This window comes from Lacerta agilis, chromosome 8, assembly GCF_009819535.1.
Source record: "Lacerta agilis isolate rLacAgi1 chromosome 8, rLacAgi1.pri, whole genome shotgun sequence".
NCBI lineage: Eukaryota > Metazoa > Chordata > Lepidosauria > Squamata > Lacertidae > Lacerta > Lacerta agilis.
In genome coordinates this window covers 76810771-76827440 of record NC_046319.1, presented here as the reverse complement: position 1 = coordinate 76827440, position 16670 = coordinate 76810771, and the positions used below count along the sequence as shown (strand labels likewise).

Here is a 16670-nt window from a genome sequence, read left to right as displayed (position 1 = left end):
GCAGTGAAGGATAGGCGTGCCTGGCGTGCTCTGGTCCATGGGGTCACGAAGAGTCGGACACGACTGAACGACTGAACAACAACAACAACAACAAATGCACGTTCCCTTAGAATCACAGAATTTTCGAGTCGGAAAGGGAGTCCCCCCCCAAAGGTCATCTAGCCCAACCCCCTGCCACACGGGACCCGCAGCCAAACCAGTTCACGATTCCGCTAAGCCAGCTCACCTGAGAGCACCACCTCCACCAGGTCCCCTTCCTGGATGTCGCTGGCGGCTCTGACCAGCTGCAGGATGTTGGCCGAGGACGGGTCGTGCTTGAAGAGCAGAATCTTGTCGTAGAGGCAGTAGAAGCCGCACTCAGGGAACTGCAAAGGAAGAGACAGGGGTGGATAGGGAGAGCCGGGGGAAACAACGTGGGATCGGAGAGGGCATGAGGTTGGCATGCAGAAAGTTCCCACTGTGTTGCAGGGGGTTGGACTAGATGACCCTGGGGGGTCCCCCTTCCAACTCTAAGATTCCACGGCACTCTTTGTTTTTGCTCTCGCTATTTATTCTGTGTTTTTATCCTCTATTTTCATCTTGTGAACTGCCCTGATATATGTGTGTGTGTATTAATATATATCAAAAGAAGAAGAATTTATAAAGCACGCTTTGCTGGCCTGGTGTTAGCCGCTTTGAGACTCCTTCGGGTAGTGAAAAGCGGGATATCAAATCCAAACTCGTCTTCTTCTTCTTCTTCTTCTTCTTCTTCTTCTTCTTCTTCTTCTTCTTCCAAATGCTTTGGACTATAACTCCCATCAGCCCGAGCCTGCTGGGAGTTGTAGTCCCAAACATCTGGAGGGCGCCAGGCGAGCAAAAAGCGACTTCGAAGGTTTCAGGGAGGAGGGGTGGGAGCGGAGGTGGACCTACATTTTGGGGCCCCTGAAGCCTGGACTGATTTGGGGTCCCATTTGCAGCCGGCATCAATGTCTGGGCAACCACTGCCACCTTTTCTAATGGGTTTGTTCCAGATCATCACAATTGTGGTTTTTTTAAAAAAATAAAGCTGCCACATCTCAGATTTTGATTAAAATTGCTGTACTGGATTATCTCACCTGTTTACGTCACTGGTGCAAATAAAAAAAGGCCTTATAGCTTTTGAGTTATGGGGTGCGTGAAAATTAGGGAAATATTATATGCATGTGAGGTGCACTTTTCAAAGCAATTTTCTTTAAAAGCAATGTGGAATAGAGTCACTTCTGGGCCCCCTCCAGGATTAAGCTTCATTAGTTTCATAGTAGATCACCCCTGGGTGGGAGATGACTTAGATATTATTATTGTTGTTAATAATAATAATAATAATAATAATAATAATAATAATAATAATATAACTTTATACTGAGTGAGACCATTGGGTCCATCTAGTTCAGTTTTGTCCGCACTGACCGGCAGCAGCTCTCCAGGGTTTCAAGCCCAAGGCATTGCCAGCCCTACCTGCGAATGCTGGGGGTCGAACTTCAAACCTTCTGCATGGAAAGAAGCTGCGGTCTTGATGGACCAGCGACCAGACCCTAGCCCAGCTCACCCCTCTCCCGACTTTAGGAAGTCGCACCAGGATTGGGTTTAGTTCGCAAAAGGTATTAGGATTAGCAAGGCTCCTGACTCAGTCAAAGAAACAGACACTTTCTATGCATTTCAGTGCACTTGGGTGTTGCTCAGTTAACTCCAGTGCAGTCGGAATGCTGTTTGAACAGGGTTGCGGTGAAAGAGCAGGTTCATCCCTGGGACGCCGCAGGGAGAAGGGAAAGAAAGACAAGTCCCTGCAAGTTGGCGGTGGTTTCAGGTTCAAGCCCTTTGTGTACCCGGAGGTCAATCGCTGCAGCGGCAAACTTTTAAAGCTAGCCTCCGAAGCAATACTCTGGGCTGACAGAAGGCTACAAACGGGGTTGCTCCACAATGAGTAACAATGTGCTCTAGGCAGCCAGGCGGGGAAACTTTCAGAAACCGAAAGACAGATGGTCCTTTCTTCGGGGCGAGTCACTGATGCGTCACGACTCGAGGCAGGTCTAAAAAATGCGGGCCGACGAGATTTCAGCTCGCCTGGGCTCCATTAATTGGGCAGTGGCTCGGCTGAAGCAACGGGTTGAAAGCATGACCGTTCGGTTAGGAGCCGGGGTGGGGAAACTTTATTTTGTGCCAGTGGGCCGGATCCTCATCTGTCCCCACCCTGCAAGTGGTTTTGACAGGTAAGTGGGGCAACCAGTCTGTCAGTCACCCAATGTCACTATGAGGCCACGTGATTGACGGGTGGGTCGTTCCGCCCGCCTGTGAAAGTCTGTTATGCAGCACGTAACAAGAGCCCAGCCGCCAGCTGGTTTGTCAGGCAGCGCCTGGGAACCGCAGCGCAAGGCGCTGGGCCGCTCCTGTGGCACCAAACGGTTTTCATCGAAAAACTGTTGCTAAAACAGAGCTTTTCTTCCCTCGGCTCGTGGAATCATATAGTTGGAAGGGAACTCCAAGGGTCAACTAGTCCAACCCCCTGCAAACCAGGAATCTCAGCTAAAGCGTCCATGGCAGAGGGCCATCCAAGCTCTGCTAAAAACCTCCAAGGAAGGTGACCACCTTCCGAGGGAGTCCGATCCCCTGTCAAACAGCTCTTGCCCTCAGAAAGTTCTTCCTAATGTTTAGTCCGAATCTCCTTTCTTGTAGTTTGGAATCCATTGGTTCAGGTCTGACCCTCCGGAGTAGCAGGGGGGAAAAGCTTGCTTCCTCTTCCATGGGGCAGCCCCTCAGATATATCACCTCTCAGTCTTCTCTTCTCCAAGCTAAATTTCCCTTGCTATTGAAACAAGGCATGTTTGCTCAGTTGGCACAGCGCGAGAATCTTAACCTCCGGGTCGTGGGTTCGAGAACCATGTTGGGCAAAAGTTTCATGTATTACAGGGGGTTGGACTGGGTGACCCACGGGGTCCCAACTCTACAATTCTATGATCCCTCTGCCCTTTGGCAAATGGGCAACCAGAACGCACCTTGTCCCAGCAAAGGATCAAATCAGGAGATCATTTTATGCCCCCCCCCCACATGCAGTCGGGGGGTGAAGCAGCTGGGCGAGAGGGAAAGCGCCAACTAGCACACGGCTCATCAATGTGGCGCCTGGGGGTGGCGCTTCCCCTTGTTGCCCTCTAAGCCTCTGTGCCCCATTCACCCCGCTCTGCCTTGGCACTGTGGCAGTGAAAGCATTTACCTATCTCGCCTCACCCCCCCCCCACCTCAAAAAAAGGACATAGAACTGAAGGAGGAAGTTGGAAAAACTGACGCTCTTTCCCACTTCCTATTTCAGCTCTATGTGCTTTTCAAGGCTAACATTGCTGCCACTGGGCCCGAATTTTACCTGGATCCGAACTGTGTGCACCCTCTCTCTTTCTGGAGTAGGGGGTGACGCCCCTGGCACCCACTTCAAAAACCCAAATATACCCATATTTCCTAAAAAGATTGCTACTCCCCTGGAGTAATTTGGCGCCAGCGGCATATATTCATATATATATTCACGCATGCATATATTCAGGCACCGAGAAAACGTTTCAGGTGTGGCTCAGTTTCAGGTGTGGCTCATCTCGAACGGAGAAGGAGTCCAGGCTGTCAGACACCAGCAGACAAACTCCTGTCTTGCAAAGATGGATGGTGTGTGTGTTTGTGTGTGTGTGTGTGTGTGTGTGTGTGTGTGTGTGTGTGTGTTTTTAAGGGAAGGCAGCCGAGGAGAAGAGACGTTTTGCACAAGCTCAGGGAAGGAGCAACATTCAGCCTTTCAAGCTTTCTGGTTGGAGTGAGACGCGCTATGCAAATCCTGCCGGTTATTTTTAACTCTCAAAGGTACCCCATCTGAAACGCTTTGTTCGTTCCAGTTGACCTCCAAACTCCTCCTTCCTTCCTCCTTAGAGCGGAGAGATCTTTATAATTTCATCGCAAGCTATCCCTGCTCCCTCCCCCCTAACCATTTTTTTTATAAAAAAAAATCATGTGCATAAGAACGACCTTAATTCATGCCTTGTCCTGGGGAGCCTATGGAATTCACTGCCACAAGATTTTCACTTCGGATCCTCTGAAACACTGCCAGTGAGAGTCAACGGGGTGCAGTGGTTAGAGTGCTCAACTAGGACCTTGGGAGACCAGGGTTCAAATCCCCACTAGGCCATGAAGATCACTGGGTGACCAACATCCCTCTCAGCCTAACCTACCTCTCAGGGTCGTTGTGAGGGTTAAATGAGAAGTGGCAGAACCACCTTGAACGACCTTGAACGACTTGAAGAAAAAGCAGGATAGAAATACAATAAGCAAATAAGCAAACAAACCATGTCTTGTGCCAGGGAAACTGTGGAATCCACTGCTGCAAGATCTTTACTTTTCAAAAATTCAGTTCCTCTAAAACAGGGAGTCCTTAGACACCTGCATCAGAGCATTTTGGGGAAAGCCACGGGGAAATTGCACTGGTATGGCACCTATTAAGCAGAGGCGCACCCACAAAGAAATTGCAGTTGTGAATGCAGAAGGAACCACGGGGTCCACTCTCAGTTGTGCCATCTCGGCCTTTTGCCAGTCTGTTTTGGACTACAACTCCCATCACCCACCACAGGTTAAAACTCCCAATTGCGCTGGCTGAGGCTGATGGGGAGTTGTAGTCCAAGGTGCCTGGAGGGTCCCATGCTCCCTTAGACAGGCTGACCACAGATTTCAGTATGTCTTGCTTCCACACGAGGCCGGCCCCGCCATTAGGCAGAGCAAGGCGACTGCCTCAGGCGTCCGTTTCGGGGAGGGTCATTTGCCAGAGTGGCAAATACTTAGGTAAAGGACCCCTGACAATTAAGTCCAGTCACGAACAACTCTGGGTTTGTGGTGCTCTTCTCGCTTTACAGGCCGAGGGAGCCGGCGTTTGTCCACAGACAGTTTTTCCGGGTCATGTGGCCAGCATGACTAAGCCGCTTCTGGCGAAACCAGAGCAGCGCACGGAAACGCCGTTTACCTTCCCACCGGAGTGGTACCTATTTATCTACTTGCACTTTGACGTGCTTTCGAATTGCTAGGTTGGCAGAGCAGGGACCAAACAACCACCACGCCACAGGGATTCGAACCGCCGACCTTTCGATCAGCAAGCCGAAGCGGCACAGTAGTTTAACCCACAGCGCCACCCGCGTCCCTGTGGCAAATTCTTAGTTACCTCAATTTATCGTCGCCGGGTTTTTGCGTTTAGGGAAGGGAAAGGAGCCCCTTGTGTGGGATTTTCTGCCCCAGGGGCCAAAATAACTTAGCTGGCCTGAATCTTTTGCTTTCGGGCGGACAGAGGGCACCATTGGTGGCTTTGCCCCAGCCGGCAAAATGCCTTTGGCCTTCCTGTCAGTTTTCCAGATAAACACACTTAAGACTGCATTGTAAAAATTGCACCGGGGGGGGGGGGGGTTTGGTTCTCCCAGAAGTCAGTTTCCAAGCCGCGAGCCAAGAGAGGAAGTACATGCTCCTCAAAAGGCTAAGCCGCCCTGGTTGGCACACACCATTATTTGATCTGTTGGAGTGTTGAGCAGCATTGATCCTTACCCCCCCCCCCAAAAAAATCAATACATACAGGTGAAACTCGAAAAATTAGAGTATCGTGGAAAGGTTCATTTCTTTCAGTAATTCAACTTAAAAGGTGAAACTAATATACGAGATAGACTCATGACATGCAAAGTGAGATATGTCAAGCCTTTATTTGTTATAATTTTTATGATTATGGCATACAGCTGATGAGAACCCCAAATTAACAATCTCAACTTTGGGGTTTTCATCAGCTGTGCGCCATAACCATCACAATTATAACAAACAAAGGCTTGACATATCTCCCTTTGCATGTCATGAGTCTATCTCATATATTAAACTAATTGCTTACATAAATGGACTTTTCCACGATATTCTAATTTTTCGAGTTTCACCTGTATAGGCAGTCGGAGGGTGGAGTAAGGGAACACAACGATTCCCTCAGTGCAGCTTGCGCTGTACGTGACAGGAAATAGGGGTTGGTGGGGGCACCCCATTAAAAAACATTCTTTGCCCAAAAAGCAAATTCCACCTACCCCTGACGAAGCAGGCCCAAGATAATTTAATTTACTACTACACTGGTACCTCTTAGTACCTCAGGTTACAGACGCTTCAGGTTACAGACTCCGCTAACCCAGAAATAGTACCTCAGATTAAGAACTTTACCTCAGGATGAGAGCAGAAATCGCGCGGTGGCAGCGGGAGGCCCCATTAGCTAAAGTGGTACCTCAGGTTAAGAACGGTTTCAGGTTAAGAACGGACCTCCGGAACGAATTAAGTTCTTAATCCGAGGTACCACTGTATTACTATTACGATTATTATTTACATCTTGCCCCTTTCCCAGTCACAAATTGCACAAATTAAAACACAAAAAAGCTAAAAACACATGAAAGATAATAGTTTAAAAGTCTAATTGTATTAAAACCTATTATTATTAATTATTATTATTTATTATTATTATTATTATTAGCAGCCTGCTGGGATAGCTCAGTTGGTAGAGCATGAGACTCTTAATCTCAGGGCCGTGGGTCTGAGACCCACATTGGGCAAAAATGTCCCTGCATTGCAGGGGGCTGGACTAGATGACCCCCGCGGTCCCTTACATCCCGGGCAATTCTACGATTTGTTAAATTTGTAGACCACCCTCATCTAACGATCACAGGCAGGTTCACAACGAAACGTAAGAGGATGCATGAGGCAGTGCCATGATTTCACTGGCATGAAGGAAACTCTAATATATTCCATTATGTAAATGAATTCAAAGCTGTTCCACGACTGATCAGCTAGAAGGGACATAATGATTTATAATTCAAATAACTGAGCCTTAGCATCAAATCGAGCTGAAATACTTCTAAACATGCAAGCCTGGAATACAAATCGCTTGTTGTCTCTTGTTGCTTAAAATGCCCCCCCCCCTCTATATATTTCTCTTTTGTCTAATCCTTTCTAAAACTGTAATTTAAAAAATAGTTACTGGAAAAAATAAATTACCCTTACGCATTATAAAAGATAAGTTCCAATTTTAAGGAACGTGCAGCGCTCGATTCTGAACGAAAACTACATGCATATGAATGAATTTCGTGATGAGCAGGCATTTAAATTAAGCTAATTATTTTTAGCCTTTCAAATTAATCACAATTTAATGTGCCCTGGGTGCTGGAAATGGGGCCCCTGGATGCGTTCTCCAAAAAAACACAAGGCTTCCCACAGAGTTATATATATTGAAAATCTAATCCTCAACCTACCACAGAGGCATAATCCTCATCAGACTGAGAAGGAATGAAGCAAAACAAATACCTGTATACTAAAATACGGATACTGGGCTCATTATGCCACGAGGGATGGAAGCTCCAGGTACAGGGTAAGTGTGAGAAACTCAAGATATATAATCTAATCAGCCTACTTTGCGGTCACCACAACAGAATGTCTAGGCCAGGCATCCCCAACCTTTGGCCCTCCAGATGTTTTGGCCTACAACTCCCATGACCCCTAGCTAACAGGACCAGCAGTCAGGGATGATGGGACTTGTAGTCCAAAACACCTGGAGGGCCGAAGGTTGGGGATGCCTGGTCTAGGCGCTGTTGGGTTGTTGCTTTTTTGCAATGGAATTTATTATTAATATTTCTACACCGCTTTAAAGGACACGGGTGGCACTGTAGTCTATACCACTGAGCCTTGGGCTTGCCGATCAGAAGGTCGGCGGTTCGAATCCCCACAACGGGGTGAGCTCCCGTTGTTCGGTCCCAGCTCCTGCCCACCTAGCAGTTCGAAAGCACGTCAGAGTGCAAGTAGATAAATAGGTACCGCTCCGGCGGGAAGGCAAACGCCGTTTCCGTGCGCTGCTCTGGTTTCGCCAGAAGCGGCTTAGTCCTGCTGGCCACATGACCCGGAAAAACTTTCTGCGGACAAACGTTGGCTCCCTCGGCCAGTAAAGCGAGATGAGCGCCCTTACCCCAGAGTCGTTCGCGACTGGACTTAACTGTCAGGGGTCCTTTACCAAAACCTTTTACACCGCTTTGTATTTTAAAGAACAAATCTCAAAGCGGTTTACAACACATTCAAACCATCCGGAACAAAACGAATCCAAGCTTCAAGGAAAATATTTCAGGTCCTTCTCCAGGTGACACACTTGGCCTTCCCCAGTCGCCAGCCTGGCATCCAGAGATCTTGGTGTGGTCGCAATGGGACCTGTGCCAGCCCCAAAACTCACCTGACTGATGTCTAGTCCTGTATAGGGGCACCCTACCACCAAACACCGGGCGACAGGGACAGACAGGAGGCCGTAGCTGCTGCAAGGATTGCGCCGAGACGGGCTTTCCCACCCAGATTTCCAGCTGCGGGTCGTGTGCCCAGGTTGCAGGTCAAAGGATGCCCACCCCTGGGTTGGGCACAACATCCTACAAAGTTTTGGGGTGATGTTAAGCGTGCCTCCGGTTTTGATTCAGATCAAAGGCTGCATCAAGCTTCCAGGAAATGATTGATCGAGGGGGTGGAGTGATTCCCCTACAAACATTTGGGGTTTATTTATTTTTGGTTCTCAAAAGGTGTGGCAGGAAGATTCGGCGACGGTCAAAAGTGGCATTTAATCATTTCAGTATCAAAATGTTGTTTTTTTAATTTGCAAAAAAAAATTGGATCAATATCTTTTCAAAATGAGGGCAGGAGAATCAAGGGGTGATACTGCGAGCTCACACGTTGAGTTTGTATAGATACCGGTACTTAAGGTACCCATGTAAGCGGCTCACGTATCATTTTCTTATAAAGCAGTTGTGCTCTAGGTTACAAATCAAGCACAGCTATCGATTGACAAATGGGTGTGTCTGGAGTAAAAAAAAACAACCGCATTTTTCTGTCTATAAGATGCCCCCATGTATAAGAAGCCCCCTATTTTAAGAAAATGAGGGGGGAATATGGTCCCCGTGTATAAGACACCTCCGAATTTTGGACATTATTTTTTAGGGGGGAAACCTAGTCTTATACACGGAAATATATGGTATTCTGAAAGTGCGGCCCAAAGGGGGGGTGTGGAGCTGAGAACCATTGGTTTGGAGAGATGGCGAAGAAATTATAAAATTATGCCTGGCATGAAGAAACAGGGCAGAAGAGAGTTTTTCCTCCCTCTCTGCTAACGCTAGAACTTGTGGGCATGCAATGAAACTGAATGCTGGAAGATTGGGGGCAGAAGTCCTTTTTCACACAGCGCATGGTTAACCTACGGAACTCACTCCCACAGGAGGCAGCGGTGACCACCAATCTGGATGGCTTTAGAAGAGGACTGGACAAATTCAGCTCCTGTTTGTGGGGCTTCCCATTATGGGCATCTGGTTGGCCACTGTGAGAACAGGAGGCTGGCTTGAACCAGCTGGGTCTTCTTATTCTACGATTCTCTTTCATTGAGATTCTGGTGCGGCGGGGGGGGGGGTTGGACTACATGGCCTTTGGGTACCCGTTCCAGCTCGGCAATTCTTAAGATACTATGCCTTTATGAAACTCTGCACGAGCTCGTCTACCCAGTATGCTCAGGTACGAAAGGGGCAGGGAAACTCCACCCTGGGCCTTTCCGGGCGAGGGGCGAGCTGGGAGGAAGCGGCTCTCGAATCCGCCACCCTGGGGCACCTGGGCCCAGCGAGGCAGCAGTTAAGGGCCTGAGTCACGCACTTCCCTCCTGAACCTCCTCCCGGCAGCCCAAAGTGTTCCTGACGGGCAGGAAACGGCCTCAATAATAGCAGGCAATAAAGGCAGCCAAGCCAGGCCAGGGTGAGTGCAACAGAAAGAGCTGCCTGTTTGTGAGTCACGCAGGAGGGAACAGCCCTCTATTCAAAGCGAGAGCCAAGCTGGAGCAGGACAAGGCGGCCCCAGGTGAGAGGAGGAGGAGGAGGAGGAGGAGGAGGAGGAGGAGGAGGAGGAGGAAGAGCTGCTGGCAACCCCAAGGTCTTCCCCACAACTAAGCAACAGGTACCCAGAGCCAGTGAGCCAGGGGGCAATATTATTTCTGCACCACCCACTGCCAAAATTAAAAATACCCTGGATTATTGTTGATGCAGGAGCACATGGAACCGGACAGAGCAATACAAACAATGGAAACAGAGGGAGACAGAGGTAGGTCTCTGCCCCAAGGAGTTCACATACACTGTTATTTCAAAACAAACAAAATTCTTCCAGTAGCACCTTAGAGACCAACTAAGTTCGTTCTTGGTATGAGCTTTGAATAAGTGTGCATGCACACAAAAGCTCATACCAAGAACAAACTTTGTTGGTCTCTAAGTTGCTACTGGAAGATTTTTTTTTTTTTACTATGGCAGACCAACACGGCTACCTACCTGTAACTGTTATTTCAGGCATCCTAAAGGGGTGGAGACGTCATGTTGTCAAAATGGGTAAAATAAAGGTAAAGAGACCCCTGACCGTTAGGTCCAGTTGCGGACGAATCTGGGGTTGCGGCGCTCATCTCGCTTTATTGGCCGAGGGAGCTGGCGTACAGCTTCCGGGTCATGTGGCCAGCATGACAAAGCCGCTTCTGGCAAACCAGAGCAGCGCACGGAAACGCCGTTTACCTTCCCACCGGAGCGGTACCTATTTATCTACTTGCACTTTGACGTTCTTTCGAAATGCTAGGTTGGCAGAAGCAGGGACCGAGCAACGGGAGCTCACCCCGTCGCGGGGATTCGAACCAGTGACCTTCTGATCGGCAAGCCCTAGGCTAAGTGGTTTAGACCACAGCGTCCCAAAGAAGGACCTCCACACCTCAAATTTAAAGCCCTCTTATGCCACTTTAGCCGTAGTGAAGAATCCTGGGAACTGTAGTTTCAGGGTGCTGGGAATTGTAGCTCTGCAATACGGATTCTAGGATTCTCCACAACGGTTAATGCAGGGTAAGAGTTCTTTAAATGGATGGCTGGGACGCAGCCCTCCCAAATGATATACAGGGAAGCAGGATTCGAATTCCCTTCCCGCACGTTCAGGGCTCAAACAGATGTGAAGTGGGCACACGACAACTGCAGCTCCCTGGCTGTTCCTCCTGAGTCCTTCAGCCAATCATCTCTGTTGGGAGATCAGAGCTCTGCACATGCTCCGCAGCCTGTCGGGCACCCCCTGAATAAGCCTGCCTCATTCAAGCGTGTGCGGGGAGGACGCTTCCGAGGGCAAAAAACAGACCAGGACAGTTTGTAAACCTCTTCCTTCCCCTCGCTATTTCCCCAAAGCATTGGCCCTCCTAAATTCTGCACATGCTCAAAAGTGTCATCTTCTGTGTTGCTGCTTGGCTTGCTTCAAAGCAAGGATCAGCGCTTGAAGACCAGAGGGAATGGCTTTTGCCCTGGTGTTAAGATGAGCTTCTAAGGCCCTCTTTCCTGCCCCATCTCTACTGGAGATATGATTGACAGGTGCTGGCGACAGGGCCTCCTTGGTGGTGGCTCACAATTTACAGAATGCTTTGCCTCCCTAAGCCCTGCTTGCAAAATAGAAATTGCAGAGATGGACCACACAGAGAATGAACTAAGGAAGTTTAGTTGTCTGCAGGGCTTAGATGAGCCCAGAATGTGGCAGCGGAGACAGGATCCAGCTTCCCAAGAACCTTGGCCTCAATTCAAGCAAACAAGAAGCAGGTTTCTAGTCCTCATGGAAATCTGGTAGACACTGCAAAAGCCAGGAAGGTGGTTGAGCAAGTTTTTTAGTAGCAGGAGGTGCGTTCGGCTCTCCCCATGACAACTACAATCAGAATGAATGAACAAGAAAAAGGGAAGTTAACATGCAAAATAGAAAAGATTATGCAAATTGGCTCTCAATCTGCATCACCCAGAGTTCAGATTGCCTAAGGGCGGGACTTTGGTATTATTGATTTGAGTTGGGATTTTTTTTTTTTTTTAAAAGGCATGGAATACAGCCCAGTGTTAGGGAATGACGTTTATGGAATCGTTTGGAGCAAAAAGACCAGAATGGACATTAAGAACATAGAAGAGCTTGCTGGATCAGGCCAATGGCCCACCCAGACCAGCAACCTGTTCTCAGAGGGACCGACCAGATGCCCCAATGGGAAACATGCAAGCAGGACCCAAGCACAAGTGCAAATCTCCCCTCCCTCTGGTTTCTAGAAACTGGTGCAAGGAGTTCCACAGATTATCAGCTGCAAATCTGCAGTTTGGGGTGGCAGAGGAGAAGGAGGAGGTTTGCCTGTCTCTTAATACCTGGCTTGACTTAACTCTCCCTGGCAAAGATGCTTCCAAGTTTCCTCCAGCCCGGGGCTAAAGGATGTGGACGAGGGACGCTCCCATCCTGGAGACATCCCAAAGATTATCGCTCGGCCTCTCGGAACCAGGGACACTTCCCTTTCCTGCTCAGAGGAGAGAGAGGCAGCCAGCGTCTTGGCTGCTGTTTCCGCTCCTTTGCTGAAACATAAAATGCTTGTATATATAGCATGAGGGGCCCTGGACCGGCTGGGAGGGGAGGGGAAGGAGTCCAGGCAGTGCAGTGAGCCACAATATCGCCACACCACCCACCTCTCAGCCACAAATGCGGTACGTGGCCTTAGGAGAAACCGCTGTTCTCAGTATGAGTCTCACGCCCCCTTCACTTCGGGAATAATAGCACGCCTGACCCTACCTTGCAAGACCGTTGCAAAGATGATGGAGGTCGTTTATGCAAAGCGCGACTCAAAAAGCGCTATGTAAATATTACGGCTGCGGCAAAAGGGAACTGCGACAGAATGTTGCAGTGCTGAGTTACTCCAGGGTTCCAGCGACTCCATTCCTCGCTCCCTTCCTCTCAGTTTGAGGCTTTATCCCTCTTTTGGGTGGTTTCCCCCAAGCAAGAAAAAGATTGCTCAAAACCCAGGGGTTCCCCCAAATTTGCAGGTGTCAACCTCGTACGCATGGGACGGTGGTGGTCTTTTGGCCTAGGAAACTAGTAGAAATCCCCCCCCCCCGAAGATTAAAAAATTGTATTTTACATTTATTTAGGTAATGGGTTAACCAGGATTCCCCGCACAGCTCAGAACTAACTTCTGCCTCATCTAGCCTTGAGAGCATGTGAAATAAGAGTGCCTCTGAGCATGGATTAAGGTCCCTCTCACCTACCTTTGAAAGAAGGCGTTAAGCCCCCCGGCACCTCTCATTTTAAAAACTGGGCTAGATTCTGGCCACATGCGTACCATACATTTAAAGCACTGCGATGCCAGTTTAAACAGTCATGGTTTGCCCCCAAAGGATCCTGGGAAGTGTAGTTTGTTAAAGGAGCTGAAAGGGGTCAGGAGTTCGCAGAGCTACAATTTACAGAGCGGTCTATCGATAATTCCCTCTGCTCGGGTAACTCTGCAGCTCTGTGAAGATGGGTGATCTAACAACTCTCAGCACCCTTAACAAACTACAACTCCCAGGATTCTTTGGGGGAAGCCAGGGCTGTTTAAGGTGGTATATCAGGCTGCTTTTAAATGTGTGGTGTGAACCATGGCTTCAGTGCGAGTCTGGCCAGGCAGGAGGGCTGTCGAAAGAAGGGTTAAAAAGCGAATGGTTACTTCAAACAGCTTTGCCAGATGGGAAATGTAGTCCAAAACATCTGGAAGGTACCGCGTATGTGTGTGTGAACAGGGGAAAGCAGTCTCAATATATGTCACGCAAACAAAACTTCCAAACACAATCTGGAAGAAGACACACATTGACCATCAATTCGTTCTTATCCTCTCCTGCCCACAGCTCAGGGCAGCAGAAATATAGGCCTTCCTCAGTTTTCTACCTACAACAACCCTGCGAAGTAGGCCAGGCCGGCAGAGAGCGACTGCTCAGAAGTTCAGCTGGTGGCATTCAGGCCCAATCAAGGACTCCAAAGTGGGTTTCCCCCAAAGTCTGCCAACTGCATTTTATTTCTTTATTATTGCATCGATAACCTGCCTTTTCTCCAAAGAGATCAAGGTGGCCTAGATTCTCCTCCTCCTTTCCATTTTATCCTCCCAACAACCCTGCGAAGTAGATTACGCTGGGATAAAGTCATCCGGCGGGCTTCAGGGCCGAGAGGGAGCTTCTTTTACTCGGCCTGCCCTTGCCAAACAGCTTGATCGACAGACATTAGTGCATGAGGCAGGGGGAAGCTGGTGACCCCCCCCCACACACACAAGTCAGCATGGCCAGTCATGATGGGAGTCCAATGCCATCTGCAGGGCCACAGGCTTGTTTTCTCCTGCTCTGCAGGGTGGGACTCGAACCCATGGCTTCAAGTTACAAGAAAGGAGATTCCAACTCCCCATCAGGAAGAACTTTCTGACAGTAAGAGGAGGTTGTGGACTCTCCTTCCTTGGAAGTTTCTAAGCAGAGGTTGGATGGCCATCTCTCATGGATGCTTTAGCTAAGATTCCTGCGCTGCAGGGGGTTGGACTAGATGACCCTCGGGGTCCCTTCCAACTCTACGGTTCTATGATTCTAATGCCAACTTTTGTTCTGTGAAAGACCTTTGCGGGGACGAATAAAGTTTGTCTGTGCACAAGGCCTCCAATGTCGTACACATACAAACAGCAATGTTTACCTACAGATAAACACACAGCTGGATATGAAGCATACACAAACAGCCTCCAATATATACAAAGGGCTGGGCAGGCCCACGACACACACAATAAAACGCACACACAAATCACCACACCGGCTATGCCGTGTGAGTAATGAAATCACAGCACCCATTCTGAGGCCCTTCAGATGTGAGACTCACTTTTTATTAATCTTAACGCAGCACATCTACCTTTGCAGAGTAAATGCACTTTTTAAGAATAAACACCTCCCGAAAGTCGCTGCCCCAAGGAGCCTGCAATTTATTTTGCTGCTAAAGAATACGAAAGAGAGGGAAGACGCAAAGCATGACCGGAAGGGTCACGGTCGCACGCATAAAGTGCATGGCTTACCCCAGGTAATCCTGGGAACTGTGGTTTGCCGGAATTGCAGAGCTACGGTTCCCAGGATTCTTGTGGAGGCCATGCACTTTCAGTGTGTCTCTGGTGGTGGGTTGGGAAGGGCAGCAAAACTGGTCCCCCCCCCCCCAATACATGCTCCACCATGGCACTTTATAGCTTCTGCCGCCCAGGTGCCCTGCAGCCAGGGTGGCACTCTGCCAGCTGTACCAAGGAGCACCAATGGCTTCTAAGGCTGTGCTCTGAATGGAAATGAAAGGGAGCATTGGCTACTGGTCAACCGGCCACTCCCTGGCCACCGGCACCCGGCTGAGCTGGCCAGAGCCCAAAGCCAGGCAGGAACTGCTCACAGACGGATATGAAGGGCCGCCCCATAGGTGGCAAGGCGTCCCCCTAGTCTTCAGAAGGCGCAGAAAAAAATCTCGTGAGACTTCATCCAGTCTCATGAGACTTCGCCACAGGCTGGGTGGTGATGATAATGATGTTCTGTGGCACCTGCAGCAAAACAGGGATGGGGTTTTATTTTTTTTCCCACCCAGCAAACTGGCTTCGACTAGCGCCAGATTTGCAAGCAGGAGAATCTGCAGCGAGGGAGGAACTGCAAACAGATTCCATGACATGTACTACGGTTCCCTTTTGGTGCCAAAGTACCACGTAATTCTTACCACGCTTCAGTGCTCACAGACCGGAGAGGGATGAAAGGTCCCCACATCCTGCTCACTACCAGCACAAACTTCAGGAATGGAAGGCAGATCCACATTCGTGGCCGAAAACTGCAGTAGTTAACCTGGCGTTCTTTCAGGGTGTTTTTTCAAAAATATTTGTTACACTATAAGCAAAGCAGTCCATTAGCTTGCATATATGACCCAACAAGGGAGCACGTGGATAACACGTTATCCAAAATATGGCCTTAGACCATTGAGATAGAATCATAGAATTGTGGAGCTGGGTGGGACCAGAGAATCATCATCTAGTCTAACCCCCCTGCAAAGCAAGAATCTCTCGCCCAACAAGGGGCTAGAACCCACAACCCTGAACTCAAAGCGTGTTCTACCGACTGAGCTATGCACAGCTTTGGACCAAATACAAAACGTAAAGAAACCCAAAGCATCCCCGCAGCTGCGGTAGGCTCGCCTTTCCAGTTAATCCGGAGTTATTAACCCGGAGTAAAGATAAAACAACAACAAAGGCGCGAGTTACACATCCACGAGCATAGCCCCCCCCAGGCTTTAGAGACTTCTCCCGACGGAGATCTCTGCTCTCCCCCTACCACAGCCCCATGGCGAACCCCCTGCCGCCCCCCCCCCCGCCTTGCGCACCTTCTGATCCACGATGGAGCACGCCAGTTGCTTGACGTGGGCAAGATCGGAAGATGCAGGCAGCAGGACGAACTCGCGGGTCAGCCCGATCTGGATCTGGAAGGAGACGCCGTGGCAAGGCGAGGCGCCGGCCAGGGCGCACGACGGAGCCGGCGCCGGCTCGGGGGCTGTTGTTGCTGCTGCTGCTGCTGCTGCTGCTGCTGCTGCTGCCGGGGACATTGGGGCTGGCGAGCAGAACGAGGAGCGGCCGGGCGGAGAGGCCATCGTGGTGGCGGCGTCGGGGCGGCGGTCGCCGGAGTCTCCCCGCCACCTCCCACCCTGCAAACGGGGAGGGTCTCACATGGATGGAGGCTGGAGCGCCTGCTTGCCTGCCCGACGGCGCGCCTCGGTGCGCTCCGCGCGCGTCTCCAAAGGCCACCGGC

General features: G+C 49.7%; 1 protein-coding gene across 1 annotated transcript in view; it reads right to left on the bottom strand.

Annotated features, from left to right (window-relative positions):
- Positions 1 to 16449, bottom strand: part of PRKD2 (protein kinase D2) — a 37796-nt gene extending 21347 nt beyond the window's left edge. Inside the window, exons 1-2 of the mRNA XM_033158424.1 lie at positions 16249 to 16449; positions 227 to 365 (exon numbers count right to left, since the gene is read on the bottom strand). The gene's annotated coding sequence lies outside the window, so the exon portion shown is untranslated. The remainder of the gene's footprint in view (positions 1 to 226; positions 366 to 16248) is intronic.
- Positions 16450 to 16670: the final 221 nt, after the last annotated feature.